This window comes from Lemur catta, chromosome 14 (genome assembly GCF_020740605.2).
Source record: "Lemur catta isolate mLemCat1 chromosome 14, mLemCat1.pri, whole genome shotgun sequence".
NCBI classification, from domain to species: Eukaryota; Metazoa; Chordata; class Mammalia; order Primates; family Lemuridae; genus Lemur; species Lemur catta.
In genome coordinates, this window is record NC_059141.1 from 64,995,403 (window position 1) to 65,014,877 (window position 19,475).

The window sequence follows — 19,475 nt, forward strand, 5'->3', positions numbered from 1 at the left end:
TGTACAAACGACTAGGCCGGGGAATACTGCAATGGCTCAGGCCTAGCAGAGGCTGGATGGCTTCCCAGAGGTGGGGGCAACCTGAGTTGGTTCTAAAAGGAACCCAGCAGAAGTCACCAGCAGTGCAACGGTGAGGAGCTGTGAAAGTGCTGGGCCACAGAGCTTGCAGCGAGGGTCTCCCAGGCACTCTGGCGGGGGCGGTGCTCCAGCCCCTCTCAGTGAGACGGCCCTGTAGGCCTCTCCCCCGAGCCCGCTCCGCCTTCACCCCTCCCCGGGCGTGCCTGCCGGCCTGTCGGGCTCCGTCGCTCTTTTCCGCGGCCCCTTCGCAAAGCTGCTGGGCTCGCGTCTCCTCCGCTCCTCCGCGCGCCCGCTCCGCCCTGCCGCGCCCCGGCCCGCGCGCCCCCCGCGCACCGCCCGGGCCCCGCTCCCGGCCACGCGCCTACTCGGCCCCGAGGCGCGCGCGCTCGTTGCCTGGCAACGGACGCGCCTCCCGGGCTGCGGGGAGGCGCGCGCACCGCGAAGGCGCCGGCCCTTGCCGGGATCCCGTCCTCTCGCGCGGCTGCGGTGGGGCCGGCAGAGGCGGTGCTGACGGTTGGAGCCTGGGAGTCGCGCGGGACTCACCCCGGTCGCGCCCGGGCCGTCGGCGGCGGCACCTTCGCCCCGAGCGGGGAGTCGCGTGGCACCTGCCGCGTGGGGGGTGGACCCGGGCGGGAAACCAGCCCGAGCGCCCCAGGTCCATGGTTGCCGGATGAAACAGTGCATAGCATGCCCAGTTAAATTCGAATTTCAGATGAACGAGTTACTTTTTAGTACAGATGTAGTATAGTACACGGTGACTCGTTGTTTATCAGAAATTCATATTTAACTAGGTGACCTGCGGTGTTTGCCAGGTCCGGCCCGGCCGCCCGGCACACTCCCTGCCCCCTCGCTGGCCAGCTGTCGCCCAGGGACCCGCAGGGCCCTCCTTCCAGCTCCTGTGGCGGATTCGGGAAGGGGCTTTCTCCTGCTCAGCCAACACGCCTGTTTTGCACATGAAAAATAACTTGCAGTGGGACAGATGGGTACTTATTGTTTCAGGAACAGGAAACATGTTAAGCGACATGGCGAGCCTCGCCCAGGTCCCGGTGATACACTGCTATACAACGCCCAGAAACTCCACACAGACCCTCGACTGGGCCCAACGCTTAGGCCAGAGGTTTTCCTTTTAGGGACAACAGTCCTCTTCCCATGTTTTATCTTATTGGAGCAGCAACAGGAGTCCATTCCCTTTCTTATGTTACTTCACTTCAAATGGCGTGGAGATGTCTATGGATTATTTTTGTCTTTAGAGTGTATCCCGCTGAAGAAGTACAGTGAGGACACTGTGTTCCAAAGTCAGTTATAGTAATTCTTTTCTGTGTGTGGTTAGGACATCAGTGCCAGCCTCATCGGGAATTAGGTTCACTGCGCCAGTTTGTTTTCAGTTTTTAGAGTTTTTAGTTTTTATGACTACATTTATGTATACACACATACACATTCCTTTCCCCACTGCTATTGCTAAAACAGAAATTGTATATGGTATATTGTGTACCACATACAAATTCTGCACCTTACTTTTTTCACTTCATTCTGTGTCCTAGAGATCACTCCCTACTTTAGAGAGCGTCCTGAGTCTGTTTTGTATGTGCATAATAACCCGTTGTGTTTCTGTGTTTCATCAGTCCTCCTTTTTGATGAACATTGAGATGGTGCTCCAGTTTGACTATTGTAAATAATGGTGCCAATAGCTATGCGTATATTCCATTTCATATTTTTGCAAGGGTCTCTTTGAGACAGGATCCTAGAAGTGAGATTGGTGGATCAAGGGGTAAATGCATATGTGATTTTCTAGATTTTGCCGAATTCCCCTCCTTAGGGGTTATACCATTTTACACTCCAACCATCATCGTATGACATAAGAGCAGTATTGGGGCCTATAGATGGACCTCAGGATATCAGTGTTTCTGAAATTTTATGTAGAACATTAGTGAATTTGTCCAGGGATAGGTCTAGACACACTGGCATGCCATCCCCCATAACTGCCATGCTCATTCCTATATCAGAGCCCTGTTTCATACCTGGGAGACTCTTCATTCTCTTAAAGAAGAACTAATTCTTTCAGTAAATTTGAGCTTAGTTCAAATATCACCCCTCAGAGAAGATTTCCTTGACTTCCTTGACTTGTTCAAATACCCCTATTATTTGGTCTTCATAGCACTTATTTCAATTTCAATTTTACATTTACTGATTTGAATATGTGTCTAATATTTGTCTTCCCTACTCATCTGTAAGTTCCATGAAGTCAGAGACTGTTTATGTTTCAATTTGGGCTCTATAACAAATTACCAGACGGGTGTCATAAACAACACACATTTATTTCTCACAGTTCTAGAGACTGGGAAGTCACAGATCAAGGTGTTGGCATTTCTGGTGTCTGGTGAGGACCCTCTTGCTGGTTTGCAGACGGCTGTCTTCTAGTTGCATTCTCACATCCCATTCTCTCCTGTCTCTTCTTATAAGGTCATTAATCCGATTCATTAGGGCTCCACTCTTATAATCTAATTACCTCCTTAAAGTCCTGCCTCCCAATACCATCACATTGTGGGTTAGGATTTTAACATATGGATTTGGGGGCGGGAACATAGATGTTAAATCCATGAAAGTTTTGTATTCCCAGTAGCTATCCTGGTGCCTGACAGATAATAGGTATTTGTGGAATAATTGATTACATGTCATCAGATTCTCTGAGGAGTCTGAATTTCATAAAATATTAAGGGTAATCTGAGGGTGTTTAGTGTTTTTCAAAGCACATGAGATATAGTTAGTGGTTGCTGCACTTTTTCTTTTTTAAAAACAGTCTAGTCTAAGATTATTCCTATCTCTGTAACCAGAAAGACTGGAACATAACTGGGATAGAGGAGGAACCACCCTGGAGAGACAGCTGTGTCAGCCCTGTGAACAAAACTCTTCTCAACATTGCTTAAGCCCATGAGTTTGAGGTTGCAGTGAGCTGGGATGATGCCACTGCACTCTGGCCTGGGCAACAGAGCAAGACCCTGCCTCAAAAAAACAAAAACAAAAAAAACACTCCTCAGGAAGCTAGAGGAGCTTGTCTTCCAGTGGGAGGACACACACACACACACACACACACACACACACACACACACACATATAAAATTCTCACATAGTGTGACAAATGCCGTGTGAGCTGCTTGGAAAAGGAGGAACTTCTTTGGGTTGCCTGGGAAAGCTCAGGGAATGACTGATCTACCCCTTGCGGGTGGGGAGATATTTTGCAAGTTGAGAGTGAGGGATTATCCGTGCAGAGTCGTGGAGGTGGACAAGTGCTAGGCGTGATCAGCAGAAAGGCAGGATATGCAGTGGAGTCAGAGCCTGGGGTGTGTTGGGACAGGAGAGATGTCTGGAGGTGAACCTGAAAAGAAAATTGGGGCCAGATTGTGAGGAGTGTCATCTGCTGCTCTTTGGAGGCTGAATTTTTATTTTTTGGCCTTGGAAATTCATGAATTTTTTTAAGGTGGACTGTCATGATTTTTTGTAAAAATGGCTCTCATGGCTTAGGAGGAGCATCCTAGTATAATCATTAGGGTTGGGGCTCTGGAATCAGGACGTGGGTGCAAACTCTGTCTCCTTCATCTGTCTGCTGTGTGATCCTGAATGTGCACTTATGCTCTTAATGCCGGGCTTCCTCATCTGTCCACTGGGGGCCATGATACCCCAATTAGGGGCTATGTTGTAAAATTCAATGAGACACACATTGCTTGGCATAAAGTCATCCTGCAATCAGTAATGATAGTATCTCTTTCCTGACTTTTGGACTTGAGAGTCCTTCAGGGTTTTGAAGCTATTTTAGTGGTAGTGACTTCTGTGGAGCCCCTTTGGAAACCATGAGAAGTTTCTGGGGCCAGTTTGCTTGTGCCATCCCTAACGGGGCTCCCCATGACTAGTGATAGGGTGTAATGCTTTGTTGACCTCCCTGGACTTTACTCCTACTGTGCCTTAATTGAAAATTTCCTGCACTAATGCAAAACACTTATTTTTAAAAGTTTTTATCTGGAAGTCAGAAATGGAGTCGATATATCTTCAAAAGCACCTTGGAACATGTCTAACTCAAGGTCTTGCAGAAGTGGCAAAAATTCACCCAGTGGATCCTATTTAGCACTGTGAATTTACAAGTATAAGGAAAATGTGACCATGGAACAACTGGTAAGTATGAATCTCCTTTTGGGAAATCAGAAGAGTAAAGTAATTGACCCAGTTTGTCTAAAATTGTCTGTTTTTTCTTTAAATTCAGTATTATTATTTTTCTATTATAAAAATAATATTTATCATATAAAAACCTGGAAAATATGAAAAAGTAGAAAGAGTAGAAAAGAGAAAACAATACTCAAGCCTTCCATTTAGATTTTTAGGTGTTTTCTTCTATGCATACACATTCGTCCATAAATTATTTCTACACATTCATCCATAAATTATTTTTTACCTACTTGTGATCATACATAATGTATAATTTTAATTTTGTGCTCTTTACTCAAATAAAACACACATCTTCCCAAATTATTATACAGTTTCCAAATGGATAGACTATAATTTGCTTAACCCCGTCCCTACTGTTGGTGATTAAGATTTTTTCAAGATCGTTTTTACAAATCATTTTATGTCTAATAAGTCATGTGCTATTGTTTTTAAACAATGCTAGAGACAGAAGGAAATGGCCGAGTTGGAGCGTGAAAGAGAACTAGCTCTGATGGAGCAGGAGATGATGGAGAGGCTCAGAGCAGAGGAGCTCTTGTTTCAGCAGGTAAGACAAGTGAGAGAGTTCAGAGGGGACTGGAATGAGTGATGCCAGCCTCAGTGTGGCGCAACCCAAATGCTGAAAAACTCCCCAGTTACTTAGATGCGGCTTTGTAATGTCTCCCCCTTTATGGATGTGGTGTCTTCTTTGCTGGAGCAGCAGCAGTGAGGTTTTATGACTATGCTCACGTATTACACACGTCCACATTTCTTTCCTCACCACTGCTGCTAACACAAGAGGTGCAGGCCTCTGGGCGAGAGCAAGCCCCCAGGGTGTGCTGTCACAGAAGCCACAGGGAAAGAGGGCTTCAGTGAGACCCAGTGGTCAGCCCTGTCTATTGCTGAACTGCAAAGTGCTCCTTCACAGCTGCTGTAATTTGAGCAGAGCAGGGTGGGTGGAGCATGAGCTGGCCTGGGGGTAAGCTGGGGAGAGGGAAAGCGCAGGCAGTGCTTTCAGGGAGATCTTGAGGGGAAGGAGAGATGGTTTTGTGTTTGTTTTGATTTAGGAGCACAGTAGGGGGAAGTGACTGACATTAGGAAATGGAGGGGAAGATTCATAGAGTCAGCTCTCCCTGGAGATCAGAGGGAATTGGGTTTAGCAGGTGGAAGGTCACTTCTTTGATTATAAGTGAGGGAAAGAGCAGAGGGTACAGTGGGTATGTAGGTTTCATGGCACAAAATTGGGGGCAGCTTCTGTGTGACCATTTATGTTTTCTTTATGAAGTAGGGACCATGATCATCTGCCAAGAATGAGGCGGTAAGGTAGGAGGTGGGGAAAGGGGTGAAGGTTTGGAATGGTGGCTTTGGAGAAGGGAAGAGAGAGTTGACTGAGGAAACTTACCATTACCTGGTGGCAACTGGAGACCAAGTATTCATGATTGGTGCCATTTGGCTTGGCTGTGTGATTACGTGATTTCCTTCCCTTAGGCCTGGATATCTGAGTGCAGATGTGGAGAGGCAGACCCTTGGGCCGAAGTAGGTCTGTGGTAGCAGGACTGGGGGGCTGAAGATGTTGGTAAGGGGATGGGTGACGAGATGGGGCATGGAGTAGACGCTAATAAGGGAAAGTTCCAGAGTGGCTTCTGCACTAAGTTACTTTATAGAGAGCTTCTGAACTAAATTTAAGCCACCTCTATAGTTCTACCATATGGTACTTAACGCTAGAGTTTCGACTCGAATCCACACATTTAAAAAAGGGAAAGAGGCCTATTATTTAGATGTTTGGACAAAAATAAAAATATAGACCTGGCAAATAGCTTCTCTGCCTAATCTCCCATCCTTGATACTGAAGTAGAAAATTCTAGGCACCTTAGATGGATAGGGCTGTTGCAAACTTTGCTGCTTCTGAGTCTTCATTTTCAGTCATTTGGCTTATTCTTTTTTTTTTTTTCTTTTTGAGACAGAGTCTCACTCTGTTGCCCAGTCTAGAGTGCCATGGCATCAGCCTAGCTCACAACAACCTCAAACTCCTGGGCTCCAGTGATCCTCCTGCCTCAGCCTCCCGAGTAGCTGGGACTACAGACACGAACTACCACACCTGGCTTGATTTTTTTTTTCTTCTAGTTTTAGTTGTCTGGCTAATTTCTTCTATTTTTAGTGGAGACAGGATCTCCTTCTTGCTCATGCTGGTCTCGAACCCCTGACCTCCAGTGACACTCCCGCCTCGGCCTCCCAGAGTGCTAGGATTACAGGCGTGACCATTGTGCCTGGCCTGGCTTATTCTTGAGGGGAGATTGCAAAGTGTTGAGTTGGGTGTCAGATTCTCATCCAAACAGACAAGTGTCTCCTGCAGCAGCTGCAAGTTTGAATGAGGATCCATCCTTCCTCCTACAGCTCCTATGGCTAGTGTCTGTCTCCCGTCTATCAGAGCAAGGAGATTTCTCAGCAGTTCTCCTTCCCCAAGGCAATTACATCACTAATGGGGGGATACTTCACTTTCTTTGACTCATCTACTAAATCTTACTTGCATATAATTTGACAATACTAGAAATCAAACATTTCTCTAGCCATCTTATGTTGACCCGTATGAACTAATCTGCTGTGCAATGAACCCTAAGTATTGTATTGGAGGGTGGAAGATAAAATAATATTCCGCAGAAGAATTTATGGCCTGTTAAAGAAGTAGATTCATAGGCAGAAATAGATGCTAGAAGAGAGACCAACCAACAGAGAAGGGCTTGAGAGTGAGGCTGAGATGAAGAGAAACAGGGGGGCCTCCCGGAGCGGGCTGCCTAGAGGAGCTGGAGGCTGGGGCCGCTGCTCCCCTCCCTGCTGGCTGCAAGAGCAGCTGCCCTCACAGTCAGTACTGCCACAGGGAAATGCCTGGGAATTCAGGCGCTCTCCTGCAAGCCCAGCTTCTTGTCAACAGGGAAGAATTTTTACTGCCATTTTCTATGTAAGAGCTTATTACTGAGGTAAAAGCTTTTTTGGATTTTGTTTTTTTAGTTTGTTTGAATGGCTCTCTAGTGGTTTTCATCATATGTGAAGAAAAGAACTGGGTTTTGAAAATTTCCTGAAAATGTTAAGAAACTGGTTATTTTTGACCAGTCTGGTTGGTATTTAACAACTGCACTGTGCATTATTGTTGAAAGATTGGGATTATTTCACTTCTTCTACCAATGTCTGAAAGTTGATTGAATGATTTGTTTCTGCATTTTAGCTACCTAACCCATCACTTTCATCTTAGTGGAAATATATAGGACTACCAAGAAATTACCTTTAAAATCCTTTTGTAAATCAAATATTAATCACTGTTTATTATCTATTTGTAAAAATGTATCATTTAAAATATGCATGATTTAAAAAATGGAGTTGTAAAATGCTCTTAATGGGATGAGATTAGCTTATTTGTGAGATGGTGCTGGAGTGGTGGTGAGAAGTTCGTTTCTAGCTTGGGAACTGGCAGACTCCTTCTGTAAATGGTCAGAGAGTAGATACTTTATACTTTGCAGGCCAAGAGGCAAAATTGAGGAGATTATGTCGGTGTTATGGTACACTAGGTACGTACAGCAAGAGAGAAAACAAATTACCACAAATGTTTTATTGAGGAAATCAAATAATAATAATAATAATTGAATATAAATTTTTATAACACAGGCTTACTATTGAGAATTAAATTTTTTTAAAAAAGATAACATTTCACTTAGTTGGAGTTCAAAATTAGTGTTCCCTATCATCAAAATTGATTGAAAATATTTATCTGTTAGTGCTAATCTAGAATGAGATTTTATGTATTTCATCTTTGAAATGTCTTTTCACACAAATAGGTACTGTACAATAATATCAGTCTGTATGCATATAATTTAAATTGAGCACATTCATCTCTTAGAAGGCATTTGCGGAATTCTATTGGATTTCTTTGTTGATATTTGCCTTTTAACATGCCATTACCTTGTATTATAATCACTTCCAATTGAAGGTTGGTGGAAACTTCTTAACTGCACAGTTAAATGGATTTTGAAATATGGGAGTTTCTTTTGCACTTACATTGAGGCTTAACAAACACTCTGGAACTATTGATTGAGATTAGAAAATATATCCATTGCCAATTTGTGTGGGAATGGAGATCTAATATCTTGTTTTAGTGTGTGACAGCACTGGAAGTGTGTAAAGCAGCTTGACGTTACTTGTGATTCCAACAACATGAGTTGTTCAAGTGACATCACAACAGTGTAAGTTTCACATATAAGTGCTGTTTTGCCTTGTAATTTTAGGTGGAATTAAGAAACATTACCAAGTCTGCAGCAAAAGCTAATTTACAAAGCCATTAATGTTTGATAATAGTGGTTGAGAGTGGTTCTTCTCCTTAAGAAAAATTTAAATCTTATACACTACTAACTTATTTGAAGAAGAAATCAAGAAAACAATCCCACTGAAGATAGCATCAAAAAGAATAAAATAGTTAGGAATAAATTTAACCAAGGAGGTGAAAGATCTATACACTGAAAACTATGAAATGCTAATGAAAAAATTAAAGACACAAATATATGGAAAAATATTCTGTCTTCAGCAATTGGGAGAGTTGATATTTTTAAAATGTCTATACAACCTAAAGCAATCTATAGAATCAACTTAATCCCTACAAAAATTCCAATGACATTCTTCACAGAAATAGCAAAAAATTCTAAAATTTACGTAGACCCACAAAAGATCCTAAATAGCCAAAGCAGTCCTGAGGGAGATAAGCAAAGTTGGAGGCATCACACTACCTGATTCAAAATTATATCACAAAGCTACAGTAATTAACACAACATGGTACTGGCCTAAAGTCGGACACATGAAACAATGGAACAGAACATAGAGACCAGGAATGAACCCAAGCATATACAGTCAGTTTTTGACAAGGCCTGTAAGAAGACACAATAGGGAAAGGATCATCTCTTCAACAGATAGTGTTGGGACAACTGGATATCCCAGGCAAAAGACTGGAACTGGACCCTAGTCTTGCAACATACACAAGAATCATTCAGAATGGATTAAAGACCTAAATGTAAGACCTGAATCTGTAAAACTCCTAGAAGAAAACATAGTATGGGAAAAGCTCCTTGACATTTGTCTTGGCAATGAATTTTTTGGAGATGACACCAAAAGCACAGGAAACAGAAAAAATAAACAAGTGGGACTAGATCAAATTAACATGCTTCTGCACAGCAAAGGAAACAATCAACCAAATGAAAAGGCAGCCTATGGATTGGGAGAAAATATTTGTGAACCATATATCTGATAAGGGGTTAAAATTCAAAATATATAAGAAGCTCAAACTCAATAGCGCAAAAAAAAAAAAAAAAGTAACCCAGTTAAAAAATGGGCAAAAGACCTGATTAAAGATTTCTCCAAAGAAGACCTAAAAATGGCCTAAAAGACCTAAAAACAGTGAAAAGATGCTCAGTATCACTAGTCATCAGGGAAAGTCAAGTCCAATCACTATGAGATACCACCTCACACCTGTTAGGATGGCTGTCATCCAAAAGAGAGGAGTTAACAAGTGTTGGTGAGGGTGTGGAGGAAGGGGAACTCTGTACACTGTTGGTGACAATAGGCTGGTGCAGCTATTATGGAAAACAGTACGGAGGTATGTCAGAAAGTTAAGACTAGAACTACACCATGACCCATCAATCCCTCTTCTGGGTATATATCCAAAGGAAATTAAGTCAGCACCTCATAGAGATGATCTACCCTGCCACGTTCATGGCAGCGTTGTTGGCAATAGCCAAGACAGCAGAAGCAACCTAAATGTCTGTCAAGAGATGACTGGATAAAGAAATTGTGATATCTACCTGTCTATCTCATGTATATCTTATATATCTCTCTCATATGTATGTGTCACATATGTATGTGTATATAAAGGAATATTCAGCTTTAAAAAAGAAGGAAATTCTGCCATTTGTGACAACATGGATGAAACTGAAGGACATTATGTTAAGTGAAATAAGCCAGACACAAAACAAAAAATACTGCATGATCTCTCTTCTATGTGGAAATCTGAAAAAAAAAAAGTTGAATACATAGAAACAAAATAAAGGTGGTTACCAGAGGTGGGGTGTTGGGGGTGGGAGGGGAGGATGAGATGTAGATTGAAAGGCACAGAATTGCAGTTCTGTAGGATGAGCAAATATAGAGATCTAAGGTACAGCATGAGGACTATAGTGAATAATGTTGTATTATATACTGAAAATGTTTTAAGAATGTAGGTTTTAGGTGCTGTTCCCATAAAAACGTAACTGTGTGAGATGATGGGTATGTTAAATTGCTTACCTGTAGTAATCCTTTCACTGTACATGTATATCGAGACATCATGTTGTATACACCTTAAATTTACACAATAAAAAAATAAAAACTTGGCCATGGGCTCAAAAATTCACAATAAAACATTACCACTGTTAAGTCATGGAACTGCTGTGTGGTAGGACAAATCGGATACATTCAGCTTCTGTTTCTGACAGCAATTCACAGAACTGATGATGGTCAAGTTTACAAGAGTGAATGAAGGTCACGGTTGACACTGCTGCCTCAATAACACATGATAGATTCAAAATTTTTTTGCAGAGTAGCTGCTGTTGAATAATATGATGAATATTCACAGGCTTTAAGTACTCACAAGTTTTCTCACAAGTTTGTAAATTTGTTCAGCTCATCTTTTTTCTATTCCACACTTTTTTTTTTTTTTTGAGACAATGTCTTACTCTGTCACCCTGGCTAGAGTGCAGTGGTGCGATCATAGCTCACAGCAACGTCAAACTCCTGGGCTCAAGCGATTCTCTTGTCTCAGCCTCCCCAGTAGCTGGGACTAAAGGCATGCACCACCATGCCTGCCTAATTGTTCTATTTTTTGTAGAGACAGGGTCTCACTCTTGCTCAGGCTGGTCTTGAACTCGTGGCCTTGAGAAATCCTCCCACCTCAGCCTCCCAGAGTGGTAGGATTACAGGTGTGAGCCACTGCAGATGTTCGCAACACTGGGAACATATTTCTTTTTATCACCTTTGGTTATAACACATCTTAGCAGATTTCACTTCAGTTGTATTTAATTAGTGTTTCTCAACTTCTTTGAAAATATTCTTGTTTGCAATTGTTCTATGAAGACTATTTGTAGAGGCTGGTTCTTCAATCATTTCAAACTCAGCATCAACTCTTTAGATAAACAACAACTGAGCAGTGTTGGGAACATCTGCCTACTCATCCAGAGCCAAGGGAAACCACTCCAAATCATTTGCCTTGTTTTTTATTGACTATTGATGTTGTTCCCAATGTCAACTCTTTGAACAACTGTTCTCACCAAATGGCTAAAATCTTAAACAAGCTTATTTTTTTTCAGCCACTGAAATCAAACATGTTTGAATTAACTCACCATTGGTAAATGTCTTTCCTTGCTTGGATAACACATCAGCTACTTGGAAGCTTACTTTTGTTGCAGCCGTATTGTCATTTTTAATTTCTGTAAAGAAATGATAATTCTGGTTTAAATTTTCTAATTTTTCTGACCTTTGCTTTCTTGGGAGTTGGGGATATTATGATGAGTGCTGGTAATGCCAATGCTTATTGTATTCTTTTAGCACAGGGTCATTGTATAATAAAAGCCATATTTTGCCATTTAATTTGATTACAAAATAATCTACACTCCATTTTGCTTTAAAAGTGAGACATTCAAAGTTCACCTCTTGTATTGATATGATGAATATAATTGTTCCAATGTCAGGGTATAATGATATTGTAGCACTCCTAACACTGTTATAACGATGTCACTGATTTGTAGTGTGCTCAGCAGTAGGACAAAGCGATGACAGCGCCATGTACGGTCTCTGTTGCAACTATTCCACTCTGCTGTTGTACTGCAAAAGCAGAAATGGACAATAGACAATGCATAAGCAAATGAGCATGGCTTGTCTCAATAAAACTTCAAGGATACTGAAATTTGAATTTCATATAATTTTTATATGTCATGAAATATTATTATTCTTTTGATTTTTTCCAACCAGTTAAAAATGTAAAACCCATTCTTAGCTCATGGGCTGTCCAAAAACAGACTTTATTGCTGACCCCTACCACTGTGACATATATATTGAGTTGGGACCAAGTATACTGTTGGTTATCCATGATTTCAGATAATATTCGTAAGATTTTCTGACCCACTGTTCTACATCCAAGGTCTGGCTGTATGAAGACCCATCTATGCTTAAAGAGGTTTTGTCTGGGAAAATTACTGTACTCTCATTTTTAACTTCGAGAGAAGCAGAGCAAATGACTTGATTTTGTATAAATTATGCTTTCTACAATTAGCAATTAAGGAAGCTTCCTTTTTAAAATTTTATGCTTCAGGAAGCATTTGTAGAAACCTGCAGTATTAGGTGGTTGTGATCATTTATTTTTGTAAATTTCTGAAATTAGGTGGTTATAAACTTAATTATCTTGCAATTAATTTGAATATAATATGACATATATTTCTGATTATTCAGCAACAGCTGGCATTCCAACTGGAGTTGGAAAAGCAAGAAAAGAGAGACAGAGAATAGAAGAACTACAGAGAGCTCAAGAACAATTAGAGAAGGTAATTTGAAGTTTTATAAAAGTCTATTTTATTTAAAACTTCTTAGAATCCTCAACCTGTTTCTTCCAGCTGTTATAGCAGAAAGATCATGGATTTCGTAATGTAAAAACCTGTCTCACATTAGCTGTGTACCTTAAACAGATTCATAAACTTTTTCATTCTTGGTTTACCTGTTTCAAAAAGAAGGATAGTAGTATAATGTTATCAACAATATCTCATTGGATTCTTGTGATGATCAATTGTGATCATGTATGTGAAACTTCTTTGTGAGCAGTAGAGTTCTCTAACAGTGATCCTCTGAACATTTTAGTCAAAAGTTAGATGTTCTTAATTATGGTAGCTGGTGTTGTAGTTTAAGTTCTTTGTAATATTGAGAATATTCTGATCTCTGAGACAATAGTACATCTCTTCATATTAGATCTATTAACTATAATTTACATTTTAAAATATGTTTTTAGGTGGATATTTCATGCTTCTCATTAAAATAAACTATGCAGTAACTTATTTCTAAAAAGCCCATCTTCATCGATTGTGTCTGTATAATGTCAAGCCTCTACTGTGACCAGTATTCCCTAGTATCCAAAAAGTATAGGTCATATGGACCAAACATCTGGTTGACTGAGTTTATAGCTACTATCTCTTACTCAAATGTTGCTTCCATTATTTATTTCATTAAATTGAAAAAAATTAAAATTAAAAACAAGCAGGTTTTATAGAATATGTTCAATATGTTTATTAATGCTTAGATGAGAGCATCATTATTTAAAGCATTTATAAAAGCGTGAAGAGTGAATTAAATTTAAAAAAACATTTCAAAGGATAAATTGAAAGCCCTACACATAATTTTGAAAAGTACACATGCTGAAGTTTTCTTAGTCTGAGTGTAGTAGGAGCATATGGATATGCACATATGAACACACACATTTGAGAATCCTCTTTCTCTTTCATGACGATTCACAAAGGAATGATAAATGTTTAAGGTGATGGATATCTCAGTTACCCTGACTTGATCATTATACATAGTATGCTTGTATCAAAATATCACACGCACCCCATAAATATGTACAAATACTATATATCCATAAAAATTAAAACAATTCAGTGATCCAAGTTGAAAACGGAGAGGAAAAACAGGAACATATCAAGAGGACAATGATCAAAATAAGGGAGTTTAAAGTATGTTTTTTAGATGACCTGATAGCCATATTTGAATGCTTAGAGTCTGTAGGAAGGATGAGTCTCTGCTTCGCGGCTCCAGGGTGTTGCATTCGTGTTATTTCATCATCTCCAGGCATCATCAGCCTGTATGACCAGAGTCACAGACTTCAATGATCCACTTCCTACGGGCTTGTCATCCCTCAGTCCCTGCCCCGCCCCAGCACCCCTGCTTCACCCATTGCTCGGAGATGAGCCCGTTCACGTCTTCTGCCTTGGCCTGCTTGTGGCTGCCGACACACAACTTAAACTATCACTTGCAAAAGGAAATTCACTTGAAGGATCCTGGTTTGAAGAAAGGGTTAACAGGCACGGTGTGAAGGACTCTTGGTACAATTGGGCCTTCCAGACCTTCGCGAGCAAGGGAATCGGGTGCTGCCAGGCTCTGGCCTCTGCTGCCCTCTGGTGGCCAGTCTCAGTCTCTCCCGCCGTGGCCTGGCTCGCCGCACACGAGGACGCGGTGAGAAACCTGGTCCTTCCGGCTCCCGAGCCTCGCACTGCTGGGGCTCCTACCATCCAAGGGGCATGGATTCCATTTTTTTGGCTTCAGTTAAGAAAAGAATCTTGGGGAAGGATTCTGACCGGTTTAGTTTGCGTGAAATATCCATCCCTGTGGCTGGGGGACATGATCCTATAAGAACACGGGTGTTCCCACTGTAGCCTTGTGGATGCGGGATGAGAAGGTACCAGGTGATCCTTTGGTGGTTCCTAAGCGTGGTGGCTGATTTTTCACGCGCATGTGTCAGATGCGCCTCCCTGAAACCTTGTTACAACTTACCGCACATCACCCCTCTGATGTGGAAAAGAAAAAAGAAGGAGTGGTTACCAGGACTGGTGTTGGGAAAACAGTACCGTACGCGTCCCTGTAATTAGGGTGACCGTGTGTGTGATCACGAGATCACGAATCTTCCAACAGCCAGTACAGATCAGCTCAGGACGAGTTAGGTCACCCTGCTGAGGGAAAAGATGGGTGCCACGGCAAGGCCCGGCTGGGCTGGAGGAGCAGCTTCACGTTCAGAAAGTCGCCTGCGCTGCGGGCAGCACGTGCCCGCTGCGGTGTCGACGGTATCGCGGAGGGCAGCGCTCGGGCACGACGGGGACGAGTTACGCATTCGGCGGTGACCTGGGCCGGGCTAGCGCCTCCAGAAATATTTACCGCCTACTATGTGCAAAACTCAACTGCCAGTTCTCTTTAAAATCTCTTCTTCTAAGAATTGGTTAGAATTTTTATGTTGTCACTTTTCACATTTGCTAATAATGTGGCTTCAGTTTAAATGTTTCAGTCCATTTCATTTTTTAAAAGTTTTATTTGTAAGTTTCACATATAAAACATAGTGTCTTCTGTTAGTGTAGAGTTTTCAATAAGGCTGTGATCTGCAGTTTTGTGATACCACTCCTCACAGAGTGATAGCATTTTTGCTTTAAATTGATCATAGCATTATGAAAAAATAAAAATGCTTGAAAATTAAACATGGAATCAAAATGAAGTATATTCTAAATATTTTTTCACTTGTATATATTAAAGGAGATGGAAATGAATATGGCTAAGAGTGAAGACACTTCACATTCAGAGGTGAGAGGAAAAAGTCATTCTATGTTACATGAAATGAATGAGTATTCTGTAAAGCTTAATTTTGATGCATTAGTAGCTACATTTTTAATAAGGACATTATAAAAATAGCTAGTCCAAATATATATTCCACTAATAACAAGTCATAAGTATGTGCTTTGAAGGAAAATCTCAGTGAATAAAAATTGGACATTCAGTTTGTGTTTGTATTTTTAAAAATTAGAATATCCTGAGATATTGAATATATAATCACTTATAAGTATTTTGAATTTTTGCATGTATTTTTATAGGTTTAGGCATTTGTTCCTAGTTTTCTCTTGTCATTAACAGGTATTGGCTAATTCCATTAATTAACAATGCTTCATTTTGATGTAATTTGATGTAATTTAGAAATTTTGTATCAAAATTGAAAGAAAAGTAATGCATTAATTTTGAAGGAGATTTTTGTTTTTGAGAGAGTCTCACTCTGTTGCCCCAGCTAGAGTGCAGTGGCATCACCATAGCCCACTGCAACCTCTCAAACCCCTGGGCTCAAGCGCTCCTCCTGTCTCAGCCTCCTGAGCAGCTAGAACTATAGGCACACACCACCACATCCAATTACTTGTTTAATTTTTTGCAGAGACAGGGTCTCACTCTTGCTTGGGCTAATCGCAAACTGCTGACCATAAGTGATCCTCCCGCTTAGCCTCCCAGAGTGCTAAGATTACAGGCTTGAGCCACTGCACCTGGCCCATAATTTTGAAGGCATTTAAAAGTGAAAATGGATTTTATGATTGTAGGGGGCAACATAAGACTCAGGCAAAACGCTGGCTGAAATCAGTGATCGATATGGAGCACCTAACTTGAGCAGAGTGGAAGAACTTGATGAGCCAGTTCTATCTGATTTAAGTATCAAAATGTTTTGTAAAAATCAGATTTTTTAAAAATTTAGGCAAAGCCTAGGGGAAATGAGGCCAGGGTTGGTTGACAAATGGGCCTCTTGCTTCATAGACTGAAAGCCAGTTCCCTGGTTGCTGACGATATTCCTAACTGGCATTCTGCCTTTCTGTGAAGCCTGTCACTGGCGTATCTGTATCTATAATTTAGACCCTGAAAATCGCAACACTTCCCCAAAATGTGTTTTTAAAATCATGTGTGAAATATATAATCTTTAAATTTGGGTAGCTATCACTCTAGCAAACCCTAGAACCAAATAAATATCCTAATGACAGTGCATGCTTTTATAGTATATGAGTACCTTTGTTTACTTAACAAGCATGTCGTGTCTTCTGTGTGCCGGGCTCTGTGCCAGATGCTGTTGTGAATAGGACAGTCTCATACCTTGGAGTTTACTGTCTGGGGGCGGGAACAGACAGACAAGCATTTAATAGTCTTTGTTAGAGTGACCAGGTAAGTTATTGTCCAAACTGGTATGTTTTTGAGGATGCATGGAGGATATTAATAATTGAGCCATACCAGCAGGGGTAATCCAGGACTGTCGTGGCAGGAGGATGGAGTGGGTGACTTTAGTCAGTGTGCACTGACAAGGCAGGACAGCTGGCACAGTCAAGAAGGCTTGGTCAGGGAAGGCTTCCCAGAGAAAGTCAATGATTTGTTACCGAGTGGTGATGTGGGAGGCTGAGGATGGTGTTGCTGGCAGAGAGCAGAGGGCAGAGAGGAGGGAGTCTGGAGGGAGTGAGCCGGGGAGGGTTGTGGGATGAGGCTGGGAGAAAGCAGGGACCAGACCAAGGAAGGACTTAATATTCCTGCTCAGGAGCTTAGATTTTATCCTAAAGGCAGTGGAGGCTGATACGTTCAGAACTGCGTGTTAGAAAGACCATCTGGCTACAATAAGGCAAAGAGAGTGGAGAAGCTGGTCTGAGACCAGTTAGGAGGCTGTGGTAGTAATCTAGAGAAACAGGACATGGACAGCCTGCAGCCAATGGTGTTTCCAAGAGCTGTTCAGAACGTGGAGCTGGATGGACTTGGTGCCAGTCTGTTGTGAATATACTTTTAGTAAATGTCTGCTACGATGTGTCACATGCAAAATCATTGAGGGCATGGGCCAGTGGGAGAGGTGCTCTGAGGGACAGCGAAGGGAGACCTGATCTAGACTGGTTGAATCTTCTTGAGGAAGAGAAGCTTGAGATTAGCCTGAGATGAGCCCAGAGGAGGGAGAGAGAAAGATGCTTTCAAGGGGCTGAAATGCCTGAGGATTGTGGCTGGGTTGCATGGAGCTAGGAGGAAATGTGATTTACAGCTGGAGAGGTGGAGAAAGGCCAGGTCATGCTGGGTTCCATGTGTTGCTGGGATTTTGGACTTAAGTGCCTTGGGAGTTACTAAATGGACTTAAGTATTTGATCTGTGTTTTTATAAGGTGGACCTAGAATTGGAGAGGGCAGGAATGGAAAAGGGAAACCACTTAGGAGGTTGTTGCAGTCACCCGACGCAAGACAACCAGGGTTAGACAGCAGAGACAGAGAGAACTGGGTGGATTTGAGATTGGCTCGCAGGATAAGAGGGGGGGGGGGCCAGGAGAAAGCCCAAATTTCTTCCCTGGGCAAATGAGCTAGGAGTGTTGCTATGTGATAAGTTGATGAATATAAGAGGAAGTAGGTTTTTTGAAAATGATGGCTTCAGTTGCAGAGATGTTGCCTTTCAGGCAGCTCTGAGATACACAGGTGAAAATGGCCAAGACCAGCTGATGTATGCTATGGGGCTAGAGGACAGACAAGGGCCCAGGCAGGAGATATAAATTCAACAGTCGTGGGCATCTGTGCTAAATGACACGAGGGGAGTGAGTCAGTACCTAGGACAGTGTTCAGTGTGCACAGGCCTGGGGGCTCAGGGAGGCCCATTACAAATCCCGACATTTAAGGGGTGGCCACAGGAAGAGGACCTCACAAGAACGAGAAAGCATAGCAAGAGAAATAGAAGAAAAGGTGGGATAATAACTACGTAGAGAGTATAATTTATGATCATATTCTGTTTGAATATTGTCTGAAATTGTCTCAAACTCTCAGCTTCATTCCCACAGTCACATAGAAATTACGTAAACTCTGTTTTCTTTGGCTTGCACCTTTTCACAGTTCTAATTAAAGCAAATTTACTTTTAATTTTGCTTTTAGGTTGCATTAAACATTGATCAAGATTTGTAGGAACAACCAACCTAAGAGCAATAAATTTTTATGCTCGTTTCAAGTTTCAAATCATGAGGTCCCCATTTTGTATGTCTTTCCTCCAAACTAGAACTCTACCTCTTTTTTTCCTCTGAATTCACCTTTACAAATGGGCTTCGAGGGTAGCCTTAGCATGTTGTTTTGGATCCCCTAGTGCAACTGGTTATGTGGAGGATTCCACTGGGAAAATGGGAGAGTTTGCTGAAGCAGCCAAAAGGGGCCAAGGGGAGACAAGCTGACACAGCGTGTGCATCTGCGTGTGAGCAAGACGGCCTGAGAGGCAAGTTGCTGTCTGTGAACGAGGCCGCCACTGTGCAGGGCTCGGGAGTATTCAGCATGCTCCAGATATGGCGTCTCTTCCTGGGAGTGAACTGCAAAGCTTTCCCCAGTTTGCTGGGAGGTGATGCTTCGTAGAACCACTTAATCTACACTAGGGTGATGGGGCTGGGATGGGGAAGGAGTGCTTCACCACTCTCCAGCTTAGTTTGTTCATCCACACCCGGGAACGGATGTGGGGGCTTCCCCTTCCTCACTGCGCAGCTGGGTGTCCAGGGTCCCCTCTTCCTCTTTGGGGTCTATGAAATCCAGGCATGTTGTAGGAAGTTTCCACATAGAGTGAATCGAATGGGACCGAACAAAGTTTTGGGGTGCGAAGAAACA

The 19,475-nt window shown here is 42.1% G+C and overlaps 1 non-coding gene and 1 pseudogene across 1 annotated transcript; both read left to right on the plus strand.

The window, feature by feature from the left end:
* The first annotated feature begins 23 nt into the window (after positions 1-23).
* On the plus strand, positions 24-18,794 carry LOC123649785 (annotated as a pseudogene).
* LOC123650522 lies at positions 14,781-14,885 on the plus strand. Its single transcript, XR_006739389.1, has one exon. It is a non-coding gene; the product is annotated as a small nucleolar RNA U13 (small nucleolar RNA).
* Positions 18,795-19,475: the final 681 nt, after the last annotated feature.